The sequence below is a fragment of the Ascaphus truei genome, chromosome 2 (genome assembly GCF_040206685.1).
Source record: "Ascaphus truei isolate aAscTru1 chromosome 2, aAscTru1.hap1, whole genome shotgun sequence".
Lineage (NCBI taxonomy): Eukaryota > Metazoa > Chordata > Amphibia > Anura > Ascaphidae > Ascaphus > Ascaphus truei.
In genome coordinates, this window is record NC_134484.1 from 365033374 (window position 1) to 365058480 (window position 25107).

Consider the following 25107-nt stretch of genomic DNA (forward strand, 5'->3'; position numbering starts at 1 on the left):
TTAGAAGAATTTTGTAATATTTTTTATTAAAATGGTGTATAAGGGTATATATATATAAATATATTTTATGCACTGTATATGAGCTGGCGATTTCTAAGTCTGTGGTTCCGAGAGGGGGTTACCAGGCTCACTAATAAAGGTCAAGCCACTTGGCTGCCAGAATGCCCTGCTTCAGCACAGACCAGAAAGGCATTGTGATAAGCGTATCCCCGGTATAGTCAGGGGTTAATGGGAGTCGTCCCCGTCCCCCCAGTATACGCCCAGAACCATGGACCCGGTACTTGTGGTTCGGACTGTCTCCAACCAGCCATAATGTTGTGAGAGTGAAATTATGTCTAAGTCCAGCTTTGGTACATTAGAAGCAACTCTGAAACTTAACCTAAGCGTTTCTCGAAGCTACTTTTTGGCTAACTTCTTATAGGAAGGTCTAGGAGCTCTGAAAATGAACGTGCGCGTCTTTCACTCTTCCCGAGGGACTTAGAAGAATTTTGTGATATTTTTTATTAAAATGGTGTATAAGGGTATATATATAAATATATTTTATATACTGTATATGAGCTGGCGATTTCTAAGTCTGTGGTTCCGAGAGGGGGTAACCAGGCTCACTAATAAAGGTCAAGCCACTTGGCTGCCAGAATGCCCTGCTTCAGCACAGACCAGAAAGGCATTGTGATAAGCGCATCCCCGGTATAGTCAGGGTTTAATGGGAGTCGTCCCCGTCCCCCCAGTATACGCCCAGAACCATGGACCCGGTAATTGTGGTTCGGACTGTCTCCAACCAGCCATAATGTTGTGAGAGTGAAATTATGTCTAAGTCCAGCTTTGGTACATTAGAAGCAACTCTGAAACTTAACCTAAGCGTTTCTCGAAGCTACTTTTTGGCTAACTTCTTATAGGAAGGTCTAGGAGCTCTGAAAATGAACGTGCGCGTCTTTCACTCTTCCCGAGGGACTTAGAAGAATTTTGTGATATTTTTTATTAAAATGGTGTATAAGGGTATATATATAAATATATTTTATGTACTGTATATGAGCTGGCGATTTCTAAGTCTGTGGTTCCGAGAGGGGGTAACCAGGCTCACTAATAAAGGTCAAGCCACTTGGCTGCCAGAATGCCCTGCTTCAGCACAGACCAGAAAGGCATTGTGATAAGCGTATCCCCGGTATAGTCAGGGTTTAATGGGAGTCGTCCCCGTCCCCCCAGTATACGCCCAGAACCATGGACCCGGTAATTGTGGTTCGGACTGTCTCCAACCAGCCATAATGTTGTGAGAGTGAAATTATGTCTAAGTCCAGCTTTGGTACATTAGAAGCAACTCTGAAACTTAAGCTAAGCGTTTCTCGAAGCTACTTTTTGGCTAACTTCTTATAGGAAGGTCTAGGAGCTCTGAAAATGAACGTGCGCGTCTTTCACTCTTCCCGAGGGACTTAGAAGAATTTTGTGATATTTTTTATGAAAATGGTGTATAAGGGTATATATATAAATATATTTTATGCACTGTATATGAGCTGGCGATTTCTAAGTCTGTGGTTCCGAGAGGGGGTAACCAGGCTCACTAATAAAGGTCAAGCCACTTGGCTGCCAGAATGCCCTGCTTCAGCACAGAATAGAAAGGCATTGTGATAAGCGTATCCCCGGTATAGTCAGGGTTTAATGGGAGTCGTCCCCGTCCCCCCAGTATACGCCCAGTACCATGGACCCGGTACTTGTGGTTCGGACTGTCTCCAACCAGCCATAATGTTGTGAGAGTGAAATTATGTCTAAGTCCAGCTTTGGTACATTAGAAGCAACTCTGAAACTTACCTAAGCGTTTTTCGAAGCTACTTTTTGGCTAACTTCTTTTAGGAAGGTCTAGGAGCTCTGAAAATTAACGTGCGCGTCTTTCACTCTTCCCGAGGGACTTAGAAGAATGTTGTGATATTTTTTATTAAAATGGTGTATAAGGGTATATATATAAATATATTTTATGCACTGTATATGAGCTGGCGATTTCTAAGTCTGTGGTTCCGAGAGGTGGTAACCAGGCTCACTAATAAAGGTCAAGCCACTTGGCTGCCAGAATGCCCTGCTTCAGCACAGACCAGAAAGGCATTGTGATAAGCGTATCCCCGGTATAGACAGGGGTTAATGGGAGTCGTCCCCGTCCCCCCAGTATACGCCCAGAACCATGGACCCGGTACTTGTGGTTCGGACTGTCTCCAACCAGCCATAATGTTGTGAGAGTGAAATTATGTCTAAGTCCAGCTTTGGTACATTAGAAGCAACTCTGAAACTTAACCTAAGCGTTTTTCGAAGCTACTTTTTGGCTAACTTCTTATAGGAAGGTCTAGGAGCTCTGAAAATGAACGTGCGCGTCTTTCACTCTTCCCGAGGGACTTAGAAGAATGTTGTGATATTTTTTATTAAAATGGTGTATAAGGGTATATATATAAATATATTTTATGCACTGTATATGAGCTTGCGATTTCTAAGTCTGTGGTTCCGAGAGGGGGTAACCAGGCTCACTAATAAAGGTCAAGCCACTTGGCTGCCAGAATGCCCTGCTTCAGCACAGACCAGAAAGGCATTGTGATAAGCGTATCCCCGGTATAGTCAGGGGTTAATGGGAGTCCCCCCCGTCCCCCCAGTATACGCCCAGAACCATGGACCCGGTATTTGTGGTTCGGACTGTCTCCAACCAGCCATAATGTTGTGAGAGTGAAATTATGTCTTAGTCCAGCTTCGGTACATTAGAAGCAACTCTGAAACTTAACCTAAGCGTTTTTCGAATCTACTTTTTGGCTAACTTCTTATAGGAAGGTCTAGGAGCTCTGAACATGAACGTGTGCGTCTTTCACTCTACCCGAGGGACTTAGAAGAATTTTGTAATATTTTTTATTAAAATGGTGTATAAGGGTATATATATATAAATATATTTTATGCACTGTATATGAGCTGGCGATTTCTAAGTCTGTGGTTCGAGAGGGGGTTACCAGGCTCACTAATAAAGGTCAAGCCACTTGGCTGCCAGAATGCCCTGCTTCAGCACAGACCAGAAAGGCATTGTGATAAGCTTATCCCCGGTATAGTCAGGGGTTTATGGGAGTCGTCCCCGTCCCCCCAGTATACGCCCAGAACCATGGACCCGGTATTTGTGGTTCGGACTGTCTCCAACCAGCCATAATGTTGTGAGAGTGAAATTATGTCTAAGTCCAGCTTCGGTACATTAGAAGCAACTCTGAAACTTAACCTAAGCGTTTTTCGAAGCTACTTTTTGGCTAACTTCTTATAGGAAGGTCTAGGAGCTCTGAACATGAACGTGTGCGTCTTTCACTCTTCCCGAGGGACTTAGAAGAATTTTGTGATATTTTTTATTAAAATGGTGTATAAGGGTATATATATAAATATATTTTATGCACTGTATATGAGCTGGCGATTTCTAAGTCTGTGGTTCCGAGAGGGGGTAACCAGGCTCACTAATAAAGGTCAAGCCACTTGGCTGCCAGAATGCCCTGCTTCAGCACAGACCAGAAAGGCATTGTGATAAGCTTATCCCCGGTATAGTCAGGGGTTAATGGGAGTCGTCCCCGTCCCCCCAGTATACGCCGAGAACCATGGACCCGGTACTTGTGGTTCGGACTGTCTCCAACCAGCCATAATGTTGTGAGAGTGAAATTATGTCTAAGTCCAGCTTCGGTACATTAGAAGCAAATCTGAAACTTAACCTAAGCGTTTTTCGAAGCTACTTTTTGGCTAACTTCTTATAGGAAGGTCTAGGAGCTCTGAAAATGAATGTGCGCGTCTTTCACTCTTCCCGAGGGACTTAGAAGAATTTTGTGATATTTTTTATTAAAATGGTGTATAAGGGTATATATATAAATATATTTTATGCACTGTATATGAGCTGGCGATTTCTAAGTCTGTGGTTCCTAGAGGGGGTAACCAGGCTCACTAATAAAGGTCAAGCCAATTGGCTGCCAGAATGCCCTGCTTCAGCACAGACCAGAAAGGCATTGTGATAAGCGTATCCCCGGTATAGTCAGGGGTTAATGGGAGTCGTCCCCGTCCCCCCAGTATACGCCCAGAACCATGGACCCGGTATTTGTGGTTCTGACTGTCTCCAACCAGCCATAATGTTGTGAGAGTGAAATTATGTCTAAGTCCAGCTTCGGTACATTAGAAGCAAATCTGAAACTTAACCTAAGCGTTTTTCGAAGCTACTTTTTGGCTAACTTCTTATAGGAAGGTCTAGGAGCTCTGAAAATGAATGTGCGCGTCTTTCACTCTTCCCGAGGGACTTAGAAGAATTTTGTGATATTTTTTATTAAAATGGTGTATAAGGGTATATATATAAATATATTTTATGCACTGTATATGAGCTGGCGATTTCTAAGTCTGTGGTTCCTAGAGGGGGTAACCAGGCTCACTAATAAAGGTCAAGCCAATTGGCTGCCAGAATGCCCTGCTTCAGCACAGACCAGAAAGGCATTGTGATAAGCGTATCCCCGGTATAGTCAGGGGTTAATGGGAGTCGTCCCCGTCCCCCCAGTATACGCCCAGAACCATGGACCCGGTATTTGTGGTTCTGACTGTCTCCAACCAGCCATAATGTTGTGAGAGTGAAATTATGTCTAAGTCCAGCTTTGGTACATTAGAAGCAACTCTGAAACTTACCTAAGCGTTTTTCGAAGCTACTTTTTGGCTAACTTCTTATAGGAAGGTCTAGGAGCTCTGAAAATTAACGTGCGCGTCTTTCACTCTTCCCGAGGGACTTAGAAGAATGTTGTGATATTTTTTATTAAAATGGTGTATAAGGGTATATATATAAATATATTTTATGCACTGTATATGAGCTGGCGATTTCTAAGTCTGTGGTTCCGAGAGGTGGTAACCAGGCTCACTAATAAAGGTCAAGCCACTTGGCTGCCAGAATGCCCTGCTTCAGCACAGACCAGAAAGGCATTGTGATAAGCGTATCCCCGGTATAGACAGGGGTTAATGGGAGTCGTCCCCGTCCCCCCAGTATACGCCCAGAACCATGGACCCGGTACTTGTGGTTCGGACTGTCTCCAACCAGCCATAATGTTGTGAGAGTGAAATTATGTCTAAGTCCAGCTTTGGTACATTAGAAGCAACTCTGAAACTTAACCTAAGCGTTTTTCGAAGCTACTTTTTGGCTAACTTCTTATAGGAAGGTCTAGGAGCTCTGAAAATGAACGTGCGCGTCTTTCACTCTTCCCGAGGGACTTAGAAGAATTTTGTGATATTTTTTATTAAAATGGTGTATAAGGGTATATATATAAATATATTTTATGCACTGTATATGAGCTTGCGATTTCTAAGTCTGTGGTTCCGAAAGGGGGTAACCAGGCTCACTAATAAAGGTCAAGCCACTTGGCTGCCAGAATGCCCTGCTTCAGCACAGACCAGAAAGGCATTGTGATAAGCGTATCCCCGGTATAGTCAGGGGTTAATGGGAGTCCCCCCCGTCCCCCCAGTATACGCCCAGAACCATGGACCCGGTATTTGTGGTTCGGACTGTCTCCAACCAGCCATAATGTTGTGAGAGTGAAATTATGTCTAAGTCCAGCTTCGGTACATTAGAAGCAACTCTGAAACTTAACCTAAGCGTTTTTCGAATCTACTTTTTGGCTAACTTCTTATAGGAAGGTCTAGGAGCTCTGAACATGAACGTGTGCGTCTTTCACTCTTCCCGAGGGACTTAGAAGAATTTTGTAATATTTTTTATTAAAATGGTGTATAAGGGTATATATATAAATATATTTTATGCACTGTATATGAGCTGGCGATTTCTAAGTCTGTGGTTCGAGAGGGGGTAACCAGGCTCACTAATAAAGGTCAAGCCACTTGGCTGCCAGAATGCCCTGCTTCAGCACAGACCAGAAAGGCATTGTGATAAGCTTATCCCCGGTATAGTCAGGGGTTTATGGGAGTCGTCCCCGTCCCCCCAGTATACGCCCAGAACCATGGACCCGGTATTTGTGGTTCGGAATGTCTCCAACCAGCCATAATGTTGTGAGAGTGAAATTATGTCTAAGTCCAGCTTCGGTACATTAGAAGCAAATCTGAAACTTAACCTAAGCGTTTTTCGAAGCTACTTTTTGGCTAACTTCTTATAGGAAGGTCTAGGAGCTCTGAAAATGAATGTGCGCGTCTTTCTCTCTTCCCGAGGGACTTAGAAGAATTTTGTGATATTTTTTATTAAAATGGTGTATAAGGGTTTATATATAAATATATTTTATGCACTGTATATGAGCTGGCGATTTCTAAGTCTGTGGTTCCGAGAGGGGGTAACCAGGCTCACTAATAAAGGTCAAGCCAATTGGTTGCCAGAATGCCCTGCTTCAGCACAGACCAGAAAGGCATTGTGATAAGCGTATCCCCGGTATAGTCAGGGGTTAATGGGAGTCGTCCCCGTCCCCCCAGTATACGCCCAGAACCATGGACCCGGTATTTGTGGTTCTGACTGTCTCCAACCAGCCATAATGTTGTGAGATTGAAATTATGTCTAAGTCCAGCTTCGGTACATTAGAAGCAACTCTGAAACTTAATCTAAGCGTTTTTCGAAGCTACTTTTTGGCTAACTTCTTATAGGAAGGTCTAGGAGCTCTGAAAATGAACGTGTGCGTCTTTCACTCTTCCCGAGGGACTTAGAAGAATTTTGTGATATTTTTTATTAAAATGGTGTATAAGGGTATATATATAAATATATTTTATGCACTGTATATGAGCTGGCGATTTCTAAGTCTGTGGTTCCGAGAGGGGGTAACCAGGCTCACTAATAAAGGTCAAGCCACTTGGCTGCCAGAATGCCCTGCTTCAGCACAGACCAGTAAGGCATTGTGATGCGCGTATCCCCGGTATAGTCAGGGTTTAATGGGAGTCGTCCCCGACCCCCCAGTATATGCCCAGAACCATGGACCCGGTATTTGTGGTTCGGACTGTCTCCAACCAGCCATAATGTTGTGAGAGTGAAATTATGTCTAAGTCCAGCTTTGGTACATTAGAAGCAACTCTGAAACTTAACCTAAGCGTTTTTTGAAGCTACTTTTTGGCTAACTTCTTATAGGAAGGTCTAGGAGCTCTGAAAATTAACGTGCGCGTCTTTCACTCTTCCCGAGGGACTTAGAAGAATGTTGTGATATTTTTTATTAAAATGGTGTATAAGGGTATATATATAAATATATTTTATGCACTGTATATGAGCTGGCGATTTCTAAGTCTGTGGTTCCGAGAGGTGGTAACCAGGCTCACTAATAAAGGTCAAGCCACTTGGCTGCCAGAATGCCCTGCTTCAGCACAGACCAGAAAGGCATTGTGATAAGCGTATCCCCGGTATAGACAGGGGTTAATGGGAGTCGTCCCCGTCCCCCCAGTATACGCCCAGAACCATGGACCCGGTACTTGTGGTTCGGACTGTCTCCAACCAGCCATAATGTTGTGAGAGTGAAATTATGTCTAAGTCCAGCTTTGGTACATTAGAAGCAACTCTGAAACTTAACCTAAGCGTTTTTCGAATCTACTTTTTGGCTAACTTCTTATAAGAAGGTCTAGGAGCTCTGAACATGAACGTGTGCGTCTTTCACTCTTCCCGAGGGACTTAGAAGAATTTTGTGATATTTTTTATTAAAATGGTGTATAAGGGTATATATATATAAATATATTTTATGCACTGTATATGAGCTGGCGATTTCTAAGTCTGTGGTTCGAGAGGGGGTAACAAGGCTCACTAATAAAGGTCAAGCCACTTGGCTGCCAGAATTCCCTGCTTCAGCACAGACCAGAAAGGCATTGTGATAAGCTTATCCCCGGTATAGTCAGGGGTTAATGGGAGTCGTCCCCGTCCCCCCAGTATATGCCCAGAACCATGGACCCGGTATTTGTGGTTCGGACTGTCTCCAACCAGCCATAATGTTGTGAGAGTGAAATTATGTCTGAGTCCAGCTTCGGTACATTAGGAGCAACTCTGAAACTTAACCTAAGCGTTTTTCGAATCTACTTTTTGGCTAACTTCTTATAGGTAGGTCTAGGAGCTCTGAACATGAACGTGTGCGTCTTTCACTGTTCCCGAGGGACTTAGAAGAATTTTGTGATATTTTTTATTAAAATGGTGTATAAGGGTATATATATAAATATATTTTATGCACTGTATATGAGCTGGCGATTTCTAAGTCTGTGGTTCCGAGAGGGGGTAACCAGGCTCACTAATAAAGGTCAAGCCACTTGGCTGCCAGAATGCTCTGCTTCAGCACAGACCAGAAAGGCATTGTGATAAGCGTATCCCCGGTATAGTCAGGGGTTAATGGGAGTCGTCCCCGTCCCCCCAGTATACGCCCAGAACCATGGACCCGGTATTTGTGATGCTGACTGTCTCCAACCAGCCATAATGTTGTGAGAGTGAAATTATGTCTAAATCCAGCTTCGGTACATTAGAAGCAACTCTGAAACTTAACCTAAGCGTTTTTCGAAGCTACTTTTTGGCTAACTTCTTATAGGAAGGTCTAGGAGCTCTGAAAATGAACGTGTGCGTCTTTCACTCTTCCCGAGGGACTTAGAAGAATTTTGTGATATTTTTTATTAAAATGGTGTATAAGGGTATATATATAAATATATTTTATGCACTGTATATGAGCTGGCGATTTCTAAGTCTGTGGTTCCGAGAGGGGGTAACCAGGCTCACTAATAAAGGTCAAGCCACTTGGCTGCCAGAATGCCCTGCTTCAGCACAGACCAGAAAGGCATTGTGATAAGCGTATCCCCGGTATAGTCAGGGGTTAATGGGAGTCGTCCACGTCCCCCCAGTATACGCCCAGAACCATGGACCCGGTACTTGTGGTTCGGACTGTCTCCAACCAGCCATAATGTTGTGAGAGTGAAATTATGTCTAAATCCAGCTTTGGTACATTAGAAGCAACTCTGAAACTTAACCTAAGCGTTTTTCGAAGCTACTTTTTGGCTAACTTCTTATAGGAAGGTCTAGGAGATCTGAAAATGAACGTGCGCGTCTTTCACTCTTCTCGAGGGACTTAGAAGAATTTTGTGATATTTTTTATTAAAATGGTGTATAAGGGTATATATATAAATATATTTTATGCACTGTATATGAGCTGGCGATTTCTAAGTCTGTGGTTCCGAGAGGGGGTAACCAGGCTCACTAATAAAGGTCAAGCCACTTGGCTGCCAGAATGCCTTGCTTCAGCACAGACCAGAAAGGCATTGTGATAAGCGTATCCCCAGTATAGTCAGGGGTTAATGGGAGTCGTCCCGTCCCCCCAGTATACGCCCAGAACCATGGACCCGGTACTTGTGGTTCGGACTGTCTCCAACCAGCCATAATGTTGTGAGAGTGAAATTTTGTCTAAGTCCAGCTTTGGTACATTAGAAGCAACTCTGAAACTTAACCTAAGCTTTCTTCGAAGCTACTATTTGGCTAACTTCTTATAGGAAGGTCTAGGAGCTCTGAAAATGAACGTGCGCGTCTTTCACTCTTCCCGAGGGACTTAGAAGAATTTTGTAATATTTTTTATTAAAATGGTGTATAAGGGTATATACCCTATTTCCTCGATTCTAAGACGCCATCGATTCTAAGACGCACCCTTGATTTAATAAAAAAAAATGTGGGGAACAAAACACAGTATATTAAATGTGCAGATTTTTTTTTTTTAAACTAGCAAACAGTAGCATATATTTATCTGCACTAGAGAGAGGCAGACACAGAATGGGGAGAGAGAGAGACAGTATCGGATGAGCAGAGAGAGAATGGATGGGGGGGAAGGAGAGAATGGGGGGGGGAAGGAGGGAATGGAGGGATGGGGGAGAAGGGGATGGGGGAGAGAGACAGTGGAGGGGAGGGAGACGGGGTCGGAGACAGGGGAGGGAGACAGTGGAGGGAGACAGTGGAGGGGAGGGGGGAGGGAGACAGTGGAGGGGAGGGGGGAGGGAGACAGTGGAGGGGAGGGGGGGAGGGAGACAGTGGAGGGGAGGGGGGGAGGGAGACAGTGGTGGGGAGGGAGACAGTGGGGGGGAGGGAGACAGTGGGGGGGAGGGAGACAGTGGAGGGGAGGGGGGAGGGAGACAGTGGAGGGGAGGGGGGGAGGGAGACAGTGGATGGAAGGGGGGGAGGGAGACAGTGGAGGGGGGAGGGAGACAGTGGAGGGGAGGGGGAGGTAGACAGTGGAGGGGAGGGAGACAGTGGAGGGGTGGAGGGGAGGGAGACAGTGGAGGGGAGGGGGGGAGGGAGACAGTGGATGGGAGGGGGGAGGGAGACAGTGGAGGGGAGGGGGAGGGAGACAGTGGAGGGGAGGGGGGAGGGAGATATTGGAGGGGAGGGGGGAGGGAGACAGTGGAGCGGAGGGGGGAGGGAGACAGTGGAGGGGAGGGGGGAGGGAGACAGTGGAGGGGAGGGGGGAGGGAGACAATGGAGGGGAGGGGGGAGGGAGACAGTGGAGGGGAGTGGGGAGGGAGACAGTGGAGGGGAGGGGGGATGGAGACAGTGGAGGGAGACAGTGGGGGGGAGGGAGACAGTGGAGGGGAGGGGGGGAGGGAGACAGTGGTGGGGAGGGGGGAGGGAGACAGTGGAGGGGAGGGGGGGAGGGAGACAGTGGAGGGGAGGGGGGGAGGGAGACAGTGGGGGGGAGGGAGACACACACAGAGACACATACACACACACACACACACACACACACACACACACACAGAGTGACAGAGAAACACACACATACACAAACACACACAGATTGACAGACACACAGAGAGAGACACATACACACACACACACACAGAGTGACAGAGACACACACACACACACACACACACACACACACACACACACACACACACACACACACACACACACACACACACACACACACACACACAGAGACACATACACACACACACAGAGTGACAAAGACACACACACACACACACAGACACAAACACACACACAGAGAATAACACAGAGAGAGACACATACACACACAGAGTGACAGAGAATCACATAGAGAGACACATACACACAGAGTAACAGAGAATCACACGGAGATAGACACATACACACACAGAGTGACAGAGAATCACACAGAGACACATACACACACAGAGTGACAGAGAATCACACAGAGAGACACACACACACAGAGTGACAGAGAATCACACAGAGACACATACACACACAGAGTGACAGAATCACACAGAGAGACACACACACACACACACACACACAGAGTGACAGAGAATCACACAGAGACACATACACACACAGAGTGACAGAGAATCACACAGAGAGACACACACACACACACACACACACACACACACACACACACACACACACACACAGTGACAGAGAATCACTCAGAGACACATACACACACAGAGTGACAGAGAATCACACAGAGAGAGACACATACACACACAGAGTGACAGAGAATCACACAGAGACACATACACACACAGAGTGATAGAGAATCACACAGAGAGACACACACACACACACACACACACAGAGTGACAGAGAATCACACAGAGACACATACACACACAGAGTGACAGAGAATCACACATAGAGACACATACACACACACACACACACACACACACACACACACACACACACACACACACACACACAGAGTGACAGAGAATCACACAGAGAGACACATACACACACACACACACACAGTGACAGAATCACACAGAGAGACACATACACACACACACACACACACACACAGAGACAAGGGAAGACTCGTGGGGCTGGCAGCCGAAGCTGTGAGTAGCAGGGGGGGGGGGTTCATGGGGCAGGAAGCTGTGAGTAGCGGGGGGGGGGGGGTCATGGGCTGGAAGCTGTGAGTAGCGGGGGGGGTTGATGGGGCAGGAAGCTGTGAGTAGCAGAAGAGGGGCAGAGGGTTCATGGGGCTGGAAGCTGTGAGTAGCAGAGGGGGGGGGGTTCATGGGGCTGGAAGCTGTGAGTAGCAGGGGGGGGGGGTTCATGGGGCAGGAAGCTGTGAGTAGCGGGGGGGGGGTTGATGGGGCAGGAAGCTGTGAGTAGCAGAGGAGGGGCGGAGGGTTCATGGGGCTGGAAGCTGTGAGTAGCAGAGGGCTCGTGGGGCTGGAAGCTGTGAGTAGCAGAGGGCTCGTGGGACTGGAAGCTGTGAGTAGCAGTCAGGGGCGGTCAGCTCGTGGTGCCGCTACAGCCACACTGCTGTGGGTCGCAGAGGGGGGGCCAGCACTTCAAGCAACCAACATGAGAAAGGGGGAGAGCGGGTGGGGGCCGTGGCTCAAGCAGCCGGCTACCGCACTTTTTGGTAAAACGCTGAAAGCTGCACGCCCTCTGTCTGCAGCGCCCCCAAGCAGGTTTTTTTTTTTTTTTTTTTTAGTACATCGATTCTAAAACGCACCCCTATTTCAGAGATGTGAAATTGGGAAAAAAAGTGCGTCTTAGAATCGAGGAAATACGATATATAAATATATTTTATACACTGTATATGAGCTGGCGATTTCTAAGTCTGTGGTTCCGAGAGGGGGTAACCAGGCTCACTAATAAATGTCAAGCCACTTGGCTGCCAGAATGCCCTGCTTCAGCACAGACCAGTAAGGCATTGTGATACGCGTATCCCCGGTATAGTCAGGGTTTAATGGGAGTCGTCCCCGTCTCCCCAGTATACGCCCAGAACCATGGACCCGGTACTTGTGGTTCGGACTGTCTCCAACCAGCCATAATGTTGTGAGAGTGAAATTATGTCTAAGTCCAGCTTCGGTGCATTAGAAGCAATTCTGAAACTTAACCTAAGCGTTTTTCGAAGCTACTTTTTGGCTAACTTCTTATAGGAAGGTCTAGGAGCTCTGAAAATGAACGTGCGCGTCTTTCACTCTTCCCGAGGGACTTAGAAGAATTTTGTGATATTTTTTATTAAAATGGTGTATAAGGGTATATATATAAATATATTTTATGCACTGTATATGAGCTGGCGATTTCTAAGTCTGTGGTTCCGAGAGGGGGTAACCAGGCTCACTAATAAATGTCAAGCCACTTGGCTGCCAGAATGCCCTGCTTCAGCACAGACCAGTATGGCATTGTGATACGCGTATCCCCGGTATAGTCAGGGTTTAATGGGAGTCGTCCCCGTGCCCCAGTATACGCCCAGAACCATGGACCCGGTACTTGTGGTTCGGACTGTCTCCAACCAGCCATAATGTTGTGAGAGTAAAATTAAATCTAAGTCCAGCTTTGGTACATTAGAAGCAACTCTGAAACTTAACCTAAGCGTTTTTCGAAGCTACTTTTTGGCTAACTTCTTATAGGAAGGCATTAGAGCTCTGAAAATGAACGTGCGCGTCTTTCACTCTTCCCGAGGGACTTAGAAGAATTTTGTGATATTTTTTATTAAAATGGTGTATAAGGGTATATATATAAATATATTTTATGCACTGTATATGAGCTGGCGATTTCTAAGTCTGTGGTTCCGAGAGGGGGTAACCAGGCTCACTAATAAAGGTCAAGCCACTTGGCTGCCAGAATGCCCTGCTTCAGCACAGACCAGAAAGGCATTGTGATAAGCGTATCCCGGAATAGTCAGGGGTTAATGGGAGTCGTCCCCGTCTCCCCAGTATACGCCCAGAACCATGGACCCGGTACTTGTGGTTCGGACTGTCTCCAACCAGCCATAATGTTGTGAGAGTGAAATTATGTCTAAGTCCAGCTTTGGTACATTAGAAGCAACTCTGAAACTTAACCTAAGCGTTTTTCGAAGCTACTTTTTGGTTAACTTCTTATAGGAAGGTCTAGGAGCTCTGAAAATGAACGTGCGCGTCTTTCACTCTTCCCGAGGGACTTACTGTAGAAGAATTTTGTGATATTTTTTATTAAAATGGTGTATAAGGGTATATATATAAATATATTTTATGCACTGTATATGAGCTGGCGATTTCTAAGTCTGTGGTTCCGAGAGGGTGTAACCAGGCTCACTAATAAAGGTCAAGCCACTTGGCTGCCAAATGCCCTGCTTCAGCACAGACCAGAAAGGCATTGTGATACGTGTATCCCCGGTATAGTCAGGGTTTAATTGGAGTCGTCCCCGTTCCCAGTATATGCCCAAAGCCATGGACCCGGTATTTGTGGTTCGGACTGTCTCCAACCAGCCATAATGTTGTGAGAGTGAAATTATGTCTAAGTCCAGCTTTGGTACATTAGAAGCAACTCTGAAACTTAACCTAAGCGTTTTTCGAAGCTACTTTTTGGCTAACTTCTTATTGGAAGGTCTAGGAGCTCTGAAAATGAACGTGCGCGTCTTTCACTCTTCCCGAGGGACTTAGAAGAATTTTGTGATATTTTTATTAAAATGGTGTATAAGGGTATATATATAAATATATTTTATGCACTGTATATGAGCTGGCGATTTCTAAGTCTGTGGTTCCGAGAGGGGGTAACCAGGCTCACTAATAAAGGTCAAGCCACTTGGCTGCCAGAATGCCCTGCTTCAGCACAGACCAGAAAGGCATTGTGATAAGCATTGTGATAAGCGTATCCCCGGTATAGTCAGGGGTTAATGGGAGTCGTCCACGTCCCCCCAGTATACGCCCAGAACCATGGACCCGGTACTTGTGGTTCGGACTGTCTCCAACCAGCCATAATGTTGTGAGAGTGAAATTATGTCTAAATCCAGCTTTGGTACATTAGAAGCAACTCTGAAACTTAACCTAAGCGTTTTTCGAAGCTACTTTTTGGCTAACTTCTTATAGGAAGGTCTAGGAGATCTGAAAATGAACGTGCGCGTCTTTCACTCTTCTCGATGGACTTAGAAGAATTTTGTGATATTTTTTATTAAAATGGTGTATAAGGGTATATATATAAATATATTTTATGCACTGTATATGAGCTGGCGATTTCTAAGTCTGTGGTTCCGAGAGGGGGTAACCAGGCTCACTAATAAAGGTCAAGCCACTTGGCTGCCAGAATGCCTTGCTTCAGCACAGACCAGAAAGGCATTGTGATAAGCGTATCCCCAGTATAGTCAGGGGTTAATGGGAGTCGTCCCGTCCCCCCAGTATACGCCCAGAACCATGGACCCGGTACTTGTGGTTCGGACTGTCTCCAACCAGCCATAATGTTGTGAGAGTGAAATTTTGTCTAAGTCCAGCTTTGGTACATTAGAAGCAACTCTGAAACTTAACCTAAGCTTTCTTCGAAGCTACTATTTGGCTAACTTCTTATAGGAAGGTCTAGGAGCTCTGAAAATGAACGTGCGCGTCTTTCACTCTTCCCGAGGGACTTAGAAGAATTTTGTAATATTTTTTATTAAAATGGTGTATAAGGGTATATACCCTATTTCCTCGATTCTAAGACGCCATCGATTCTAAGACGCACCCTTGATTTAATAAAAAAAAATGTGGGGAACAAAACCCAGTATATTAAATGTGCAGATTTTTTTTTTTTTAAACTAGCAAACAGTAGCATATATTTATCTGCACTAGAGAGAGGCAGACACAGAATGGGGAGAGAGAGAGACAGTATCGGATGAACAGAGAGAGAATGGATGGGGGGGAAGGAGAGAATGGGGGGGGGAAGGAGGGAATGGAGGGATGGGGGAGAAGGGGATGGGGGAGAGAGACAGTGGAGGGGAGGGAGACGGGGTCGGAGACAGGGGAGGGAGACAGTGGAGGGAGACAGTGGAGGGGAGGGGGGAGGGAGACAGTGGAGGGGAGGGGGGAGGGAGACAGTGGAGGGGAGGGGGGGAGGGAGACAGTGGAGGGGAGGGGGGGGAGGGAGACAGTGGTGGGGAGGGAGACAGTGGGGGGGAGGGAGACAGTGGGGGGGAGGGAGACAGTGGAGGGGAGGGGGGAGGGAGACAGTGGAGGGGAGGGGGGGAGGGAGACAGTGGATGGAAGGGGGGAGGGAGACAGTGGAGGGGAGGGGGGAGGGAGACAGTGGAGGGGAGGGGGAGGTAGACAGTGGAGGGGAGGGAGACAGTGGAGGGGTGGAGGGGAGGGAGACAGTGGAGGGGAGGGGGGGAGGGAGACAGTGGAGGGGAGGGGGGAGGGAGACAGTGGAGGGGAGTGGGGAGGGAGACAGTGGAGGGGAGGGGGGAGGGAGACAGTGGAGGGGAGGGGGGAGGGAGATATTGGAGGGGAGGGGGGAGGGAGACAGTGGAGCGGAGGGGGGAGGGAGACAGTGGAGGGGAGGGGGGGAGGGAGACAGTGGAGGGGAGGGGGGAGGGAGACAATGGAGGGGAGGGGGGAGGGAGACAGTGGAGGGGAGTGGGGAGGGAGACAGTGGAGGGGAGGGGGGATGGAGACAGTGGAGGGAGACAGTGGGGGGGAGGGAGACAGTGGAGGGGAGGGGGGGAGGGAGACAGTGGAGGGGAGGGGGGAGGGAGACAGTGGAGGGGAGGGGGGGAGGGAGACAGTGGAGGGGAGGGGGGGAGGGAGACAGTGTGGGGGAGGGAGACACACACAGAGACACATACACACACACACACACACACACACACAGAGTGACAGAGAAACACACACATACACAAACACACACATATTGACAGACACACAGAGAGAGACACATACACACACACACACAGAGTGACAGAGACACACACACACACACACACACACACACACACACACACACACACACACACACACACACACACACACACACACACACACACACACACACAGAGACACATACACACACACACAGAGTGACAAAGACACACACACACACACACACAGACACAAACACACACACAGAGAATCACACAGAGAGAGACACATACACACACAGAGTGACAGAGAATCACATAGAGAGACACATACACACACAGAGTGACAGAGAATCACACAGAGACACATACACACACAGAGTGACAGAGAATCACACAGAGAGACACACACACACAGAGTGACAGAGAATCACACAGAGACACATACACACACAGAGTGACAGAATCACACAGAGAGACACACACACACACACACACACACACACAGAGTGACAGAGAATCACACAGAGACACATACACACACAGAGTGACAGAGAATCACACAGAGAGACACACACACACACACACACACACACACACACACACACACACACACACACACACACACACACACACACACACACACACACACACACACAGTGACAGAGAATCACTCAGAGACACATACACACACAGAGTGACAGAGAATCACACAGAGAGAGACACATACACACACAGAGTGACAGAGAATCACACAGAGACACATACACACACAGAGTGATAGAGAATCACACAGAGAGAGACACACACACACACACACACACACACACACACACACAGAGTGACAGAGAATCACACAGAGACACATACACACACAGAGTGACAGAGAATCACACATAGAGACACATACACACACACACACACACACACACACACACACACACACACACACACACACACACACACAGAGTGACAGAGAATCACACAGAGAGACACATACACACACACACACACAGTGACAGAATCACACAGAGAGACACATACACACACACACACACACACACACACACACACAGAGACAAGGGAAGACTCGTGGGGCTCGCAGCCGAAGCTGTGAATAGCGGGGGGGGGTTGATGGGGCAGGAAGCTGTGAGTAGCAGAAGAGGGGCAGAGGGTTCATGGGGCTGGAAGCTGTGAGTAGCAGAGGGGGGGGGTTCATGGGGCTGGAAGCTGTGAGTAGCAGGGGGGGGGGGTTCATGGGGCAGGAAGCTGTGAGTAGCGGGGGGGGGTTGATGGGGCAGGAAGCTGTGAGTAGCAGAGGAGGGGCGGAGGGTTCATGGGGCTGGAAGCTGTGAGTAGCAGAGGGCTCGTGGGGCTGGAAGCTGTGAGTAGCAGAGGGCTCGTGGGACTGGAAGCTGTGAGTAGCAGTCAGGGGCGGTCAGCTCGTGGTGCCGCTACAGCCACACTGCTGTGGGTCGCAGAGGGGGGGCCAGCACTTCAAGCAACCAACATGAGAAAGGGGGAGAGCGGGTGGGGGGCCGTGGCTCAAGCAGCCGGCTACCGCACTTTTTGGTAAAACGCTGAAAGCTGCACGCCCTCTGTCTGCAGCGCCCCCAAGCAGGTTTTTTTTTTTTTTTTTTTTTTTTTAGTACATCGATTCTAAAACGCACCCCTATTTCAGAGATGTGAAATTGGGAAAAAAAGTGCGTCTTAGAATCGAGGAAATACGATATATAAATATATTTTATACACTGTATATGAGCTGGCGATTTCTAAGTCTGTGGTTCCGAGAGGGGGTAACCAGGCTCACTAATAAAGGTCAAGCCACTTGGCTGCCAGGATGCCCTGCTTCAGCACAGACCAGAAAGGCATTGTGATAAGCGTATCACCGGTATAGTCAGGGGTTAATGGGAGTCGTCCCCGTCCCCCCAGTATACGCCCAGAACCATGGACCCGGTACTTGTGGTTCGGACTGTCTCCAACCAGCCATAATGTTGTGAGAGTGAAATTATGTCTAAGTCCAGCTTCGGTGCATTAGAAGCAACTCTGAAACTTAACCTAAGCATTTTTCGAAGCTACTTTTTGGCTAACTTCTTATAGGAAGGTCTAGGAGCTCTGAAAATTAACGTGCGCATCTTTAACTCTTCCCGAGGGACTTAGAAGAATTTTGTGATATTTTTTATTAAAATGGTGTATAAGGGTATATATATAAATATATTTTATGCACTGTATATGAGCTGGCGATTTCAAAGTCTGTGGTTCCGAGAGGGGGTAACCAGGCTCACTAATAAATGTCAAGCCACTTGGCTGCCAGAATGCCCTGCTTCAGCACAGACCAGTAAGGCATTGTGATACGCGTATCCCCGGTATAGTCAGGGTTTAATGGGAGTCGTCCCCGTCTCCCCAGTATACGCCCAGAACCATGGACCCGGTACTTGTGGTTCGGACTGTCTCCAACCAGCCATAATGTTGTGAGAGTGAAATTATGTCTAAGTCCAGCTTCGGTGCATTAGAAGCAACTCTGAAACTTAACCTAAGCGTTTTTCGAAGCTACTTTTTGGCTAACTTCTTATAGGAAGGTCTAGGAGCTCTGAAAATGAACGTGCGCGTCTTTCACTCTTCCCGAGGGACTTAGAAGAATTTTGTGATATTTTTTATTAAAATAGTGTATAAGGGTATATATATAAATATATTTTATGCACTGTATATGAGCTGGCGATTTCTAAGTCTGTGGTTCCGAGAGGGGGTAACCAGGCTCACTAATAAATGTCAAGCCACTTGGCTGCCAGAATGCCCTGCTTCAGCACAGACCAGTATGGCATTGTGATACGCGTATCCCCGGTATAGTCAGGGTTTAATGGGAGTCGTCCCCGTCCCCCCAGTATACGCCCAGAACCATGGACCCGGTACTTGTGGTTCGGACTGTCTCCAACCAGCCATAATGTTGTGAGAGTAAAATTAAATCTAAGTCCAGCTTTGGTACATTAGAAGCAACTCTGAAACTTAACCTAAGCGTTTTTCGAAGCTACTTTTTGGCTAACTTCTTATAGGAAGGAATTAGAGCTCTGAAAATGAACGTGCGCGTCTTTCACTCTTCCCGAGGGACTTAGAAGAATTTTGTGATATTTCTTATTAAAATGTTGTATAAGGGTATATATATAAATATATTTTATGCACTGTATATGAGCTGGCGATTTCTAAGTCTGTGGTTCCGAGAGGTGGTAACCAGGCTCACTAATAAAGGTCAAGCCACTTGGCTGCCAGAATGCCCTGCTTCAGCACAAACCAGAAAGGCATTGTGATAAGCGTATCCCCGGTATACTCAGGGGTTAATGGGAGTCGTCCCCGTCCCCCCAGTATACTCCCAGAACCATGGACCCGGTACTTGTGGTTCGGACTGTCTCCGACCAGCCATAATGTTGTGAGAGTGAAATTATGTCTAAGTCCAGCTTTGGTACATTAGAAGCAACTCTGAAACTTAACCTAAGCGTTTTTCGAAGATACTTTTTGGCTAACTTCTTATAGGAAGGTCTAGGAGCTCTTAAAATGAACGTGCGCGTCACTCACTCTTCCCGAGGGACTTAGAAGAATTTTGTGATATTTTTTATTAAAATGGTGTATAAGGGTATATATATATATATATTTTATGCACTGTATATGAGCTGGCGATTTCTAAGTCTGTGGTTCCGAGAGGGGGTAACCAGGCTCACTAATAAAGGTCAAGCCACTTGGCTGCCAGAATGCCCTGCTTCAGCACAGACCAGAAAGGCATTGTGATAAGTGTATCCCCGGTATAGTCAGGGGTTAATGGGAGTCGTCCCCGTCTCCCCAGTATACGCCCAGAACCATGGACCCGGTACTTGTGGTTCGGACTGTCTCCAACCAGCCATAATGTTGTGAGAGTGAAATTATGTCTAAGTCCAGCTTTGGAACATTAGAAGCAACTCTGAAACTTAACCTAAGCGTTTTTCGAAGCTACTTTTTGGTTAACTTCTTATAGGAAGGTCTAGGAGCTCTGAAAATGAACGTGCGCGTCTTTCACTCTTCCCGAGGGACTTACTGTAGAAGAATTTTGTGATATTTTTTATTAAAATGGTGTATAAGGGTATATATATAAATATATTTTATGCACTGTATATGAGCTGGCGATTTCTAAGTCTGTGGTTCCGAGAGGGTGTAACCAGGCTCACTAATAAAGGTCAAGCCACTTGGCTGCCAAAATGCCCTGCTTCAGCACAGACCAGAAAGGCATTGTGATACGTGTATCCCCGGTATAGTCAGGGTTTAATTGGAGTCGTCCCCGTCGTCCCAGTATAAGCCCAAAGCCATGGACCCGGTATTTGTGGTTCGGACTGTCTCCAACCAGCCATAATGTTGTGAGAGTGAAATTATGTCTAAGTCCAGCTTTGGTACATTAGAAGCAACTCTGAAACTTAACCTAAGCGTTTTTCGAAGCTACTTTTTGGCTAACTTCTTATAGGAAGGTCTAGGAGCTCTGAAAATGAACGTTCGCGTCTTTTACTCTTCCCAAGGGACTTACTGTAGAAGAATTTTGTGATATTTTTTATTAAAATGGTGTATAAGGGTATATATATAATAATATTTTAAGCACTGTATATGAGCTGGCGATTTCTAAGTCTGTGGTTCCGAGAGGGGGTAACCAGGCTCACTAATAAAGGTCAAGCCACTTGGCTGCCAGGATGCCCTGCTTCAGCACAGACCAGAAAGGCATTGTGATAAGCGTTTCCGCGGTATAGTCAGGGGTTAATGGGAGTCGTCCCCGTCGCCCCAGTATATAAAATATATTTATATATATACCCTTATACACCATTTTAATAAAAAATATCACAAAATTCTTCCTCGGGAAGAGTGAAAGATGCGCACGTTCATTTTCAGAGCTCCTAGACATTCCTATAAGAAGTTAGCCAAAAAGTAGCTTCGAAAAACGCTTAGGTTAAGTTTCAGAGTTGCTTCTAATGTACCGAAGCTGGACTTAGACATAATTTCACTCTCACAACATTATGGCTGGTTGGAGACAGTCCGAAACACAAGTACCGGGTCCATGGTTCTGGGCGTATACTGGGGGGACGGGGACGACTCACATTAACCCCTGACTATACCGGGGATACGCTTATCACAATGACTTTCTGGTCTGTGCTGAAGCAGGGCATTCTGGCAGCCAAGTGGCTTGACCTTTATTAGTGAGCCTGGTTACCCCCTCTCGGAACCACAGACTTAGAAATCGCCAGCTCATATACAGTGCATAAAATATATTTATTTATATCCCCTTATACACCATTTTAATAAAAAATATCACAAAATTCTTCTAAGTCCCTCGGGAAGAGTGAAAGACGCGCACGTTCATTTTCAGAGCTCCTAGACCTTCCTATAAGGAGTTAGCCAAAAAGTAACTTCGAAAAACGCTTAGATTAAGTTTCAGAGTTGCTTCTAATGTACCAAAGCTGGACTTAGACATAATTTCACTCTCACAACATTATGGCTGGTTGGAGACAGTCCGAACCACAAGTACCGGGTCCATGGTTCTGGGCGTATACTGGGGGGACGGGGACGACTCCCATTAACCCCTGACTATACCGGGGATACGCTTATCACAATGCCTTTCTGGTCTGTGCTGAAGCAGGGCATTCTGGCAGCCAAGTGGCTTGACCTTTATTAGTGAGCCTGGTTACCCCCTCTCGGAACCACAGACTTAGAAATCGCCAGCTCATATACAGTGCATAAAATATATTTATATATATACCCTTATACACCATTTTAATAAAAAATATCACAAAATTCTTCTAAGTCCCTCGGGAAGAGTGAAAGACGCGCACGTTCATTTTCAGAGCTCCTAGACCTTCCTATAAGAAGTTAGCCAAAAAGTAGCTTCGAAAAACGCTTAGGTTAAGTTTCAGAGTTGCTTCTAATGTACCGAAGCTGGACTTAGACATAATTTCACTCTCACAACATTATGGCGGCGCTGTACATACAGGGATAAGAATAGTATTATTATATAGCACTGACAGTGATGGCGGCGCTGCAAATACAGGGATAAGGATAGTATTATTACATAACACTGACAGTGACGGCGGCGCTGTACATACAGGGATAAGGATAGTATTATTACATAGCACTGACAGTGACGGCGGGGCTGTACATACAGGGATAAGAATAGTATTATTGCACAGCACTGACAGTGACGGCGGGGCTGTACATACAGGGATAAGAATAGTATTATTGCACAGCACTGACAGTGACGGCGGCGCTGTACATACAGGGATAAAGATAGTATTATTACATAGCACTGACAGTGACGGCGGCGCTGTCACTGCTATGTAATAATACTATCCTTATCCCTGTATGTACAGCGCCGCCATCACTGTCAGTGGGTAGAAAGTACTTTTCTCCACCCCTGTTATTGCCACAGACTTGCCCTTTACAGGGCGCCGCCGTCACTGTCACTGCTGTGTAATAATACTATCCTTATCCCTGTATGTACAGTGCCGCCGTCACTGTCACTGCTATGCAATAATACTATCCTTATCTCTGTATGTACAGCGCCGCCGTCACTGTCAGTGCTATGTAATAATACTATACTTATCCCTGTATGTACAGCGCCACCGTCACTGTCAGTGCTATGTAATAATACTATCCTTATCCCTGTATGTACAGCGCCGCGGTCACTATCAGTTCAATGTAATAATACTATTCTTATCCCTGTATGTACAACGCCGCCGTTACTGTCAGTGCTATGTAATTGTACATACAGGGATTAGGATAGTATTACATAGCACTGACAGTGACGGCGGCGCTGTACATACAGGGATAAGGATATTATTATTACATAGCACTGACAGTGACGGCGGCGCAGTACATACAGGGATAAGGATAGTATTATTACATAGCAGTGACAGTGACGGCGGCGCTGTACATACAGGGATAAGGATAGTATCACATAGAACTGACAGTGACGGCGGCGCTGTACATACAGGGATAAGGATAGTATTACATAGAACTGACAGTGACGGCGGTGCTGTACAGACAGGGATAAGGATAGTATTACATAGCACTGACAGTGACGGCGGCGCTGTACATACAGGGATAAGGATAGTATTATTACATAGCACTGACAGTGACGGCGGCGCTGTACATACAGGGATAAGGATAGTATTATTACATAGCACTGACAGTGACGGCGGCGCTGTACATACAGGGATAAGTATAGTATTATTACATAGCACTGACAGTGACGGCGGCACTGTACATACAGGGATAAGGATAGTATTATTACATAGCACTGAGAGTGACGGCGGCGCTGTACATACAGGGATAAGGATAGTATTATTACATAGCACTGACAGTGACGGCAGCGCTGTACACACAGGGATAAGGATAGTATTACATAGCACTGACAGTGACGCGGCGCTGTACATACAGGGATAAGGATCAGCTCTGTCCCATGCCCCTGAGAATTCCACCTTTAAATTCCAAAAAGGGCTATCTGTCGCCCATATAAACATCCGGAGCCTGCTGCCCAAACTGGATGAACTAAGGGCATGGTGCCTTATGCATAAACCCAAAGCCATCGTTCTTACAGAAACATGGCTATCCTCTAAAACCCCTGATGCAAATATCGCCATTCAGGGATACTCCATTTTTAGGAGAGATAGGTCAAAGAGAGGAGGAGGGGTGTTATTTTATATTGCAGACACCTTACAATTTACACTGTTACATTGCCCACCAAGTCCACCCTCTTTTGAAACTCTAGTTGGCAAAATCTGCCTCCCCTTTTCTAAGCCCATCTTGCTTGCTGGCATCTACCGCCCCCCTAAAGCCCCTCTACAATCCTTGACTGATATCACCCAATTTCTTGCCTCCATTTCCTCTCTGAATGAGAAGAGTGAGCTGCTAGTTCTAGGGGATTTCAACTTCAATTGGCTTGACCCTAAAAACCACAAAATTCAGATACAACTCAAGTCACTTAACCTATCGCAACTCATTTCCCAACCCACACGAATAAACCTGAAGTCGCATAACCATTCCTTTTTAGACTGGATTCTCTCCTCAAACCCCAGCAGAATCCAATCCTCTGGCATCCTTCCTGATATTTTCAGTGACCATGCAATAGTGTACTGTGTAAGGAAAATTAAACCGCCCCATTCAAGCCCTAAAGTTCTCCTCACTAGAACATTTAAAAACTTTAACCCACAACAGTTTCTGGATGACCTTACAACTGCCCATGGCACAGAATCGATTTAATTCCCGACTCTGATTCTGCGCTCGACTATTTCCAATCCGAGTTCTTAAAACTCTGCGATACTCATGCTCCACTACGCAAAATAAGGGTACGGGGGGGCCCACCTTCCATGGGTTACACCTGACCTTATAGCACTCTACCAGTTCAGGGATGCCTTGTGGAAAAGCTACAAAGTAACTGGCACTACCAAGGATCTCAATCACTACAGATGCCTGCGGAACGTGTGCACAAGGCAAACAAGGTATGCAAAAGCACAATATTACTCTGACAATCTCCACCAAAATACATCAAACCCAGCTAACTTCTGGAAGGTTATCAACAATATATTCCAGACTCCTAACCATCAACAACCAAGTAATATCACTAAGGGGG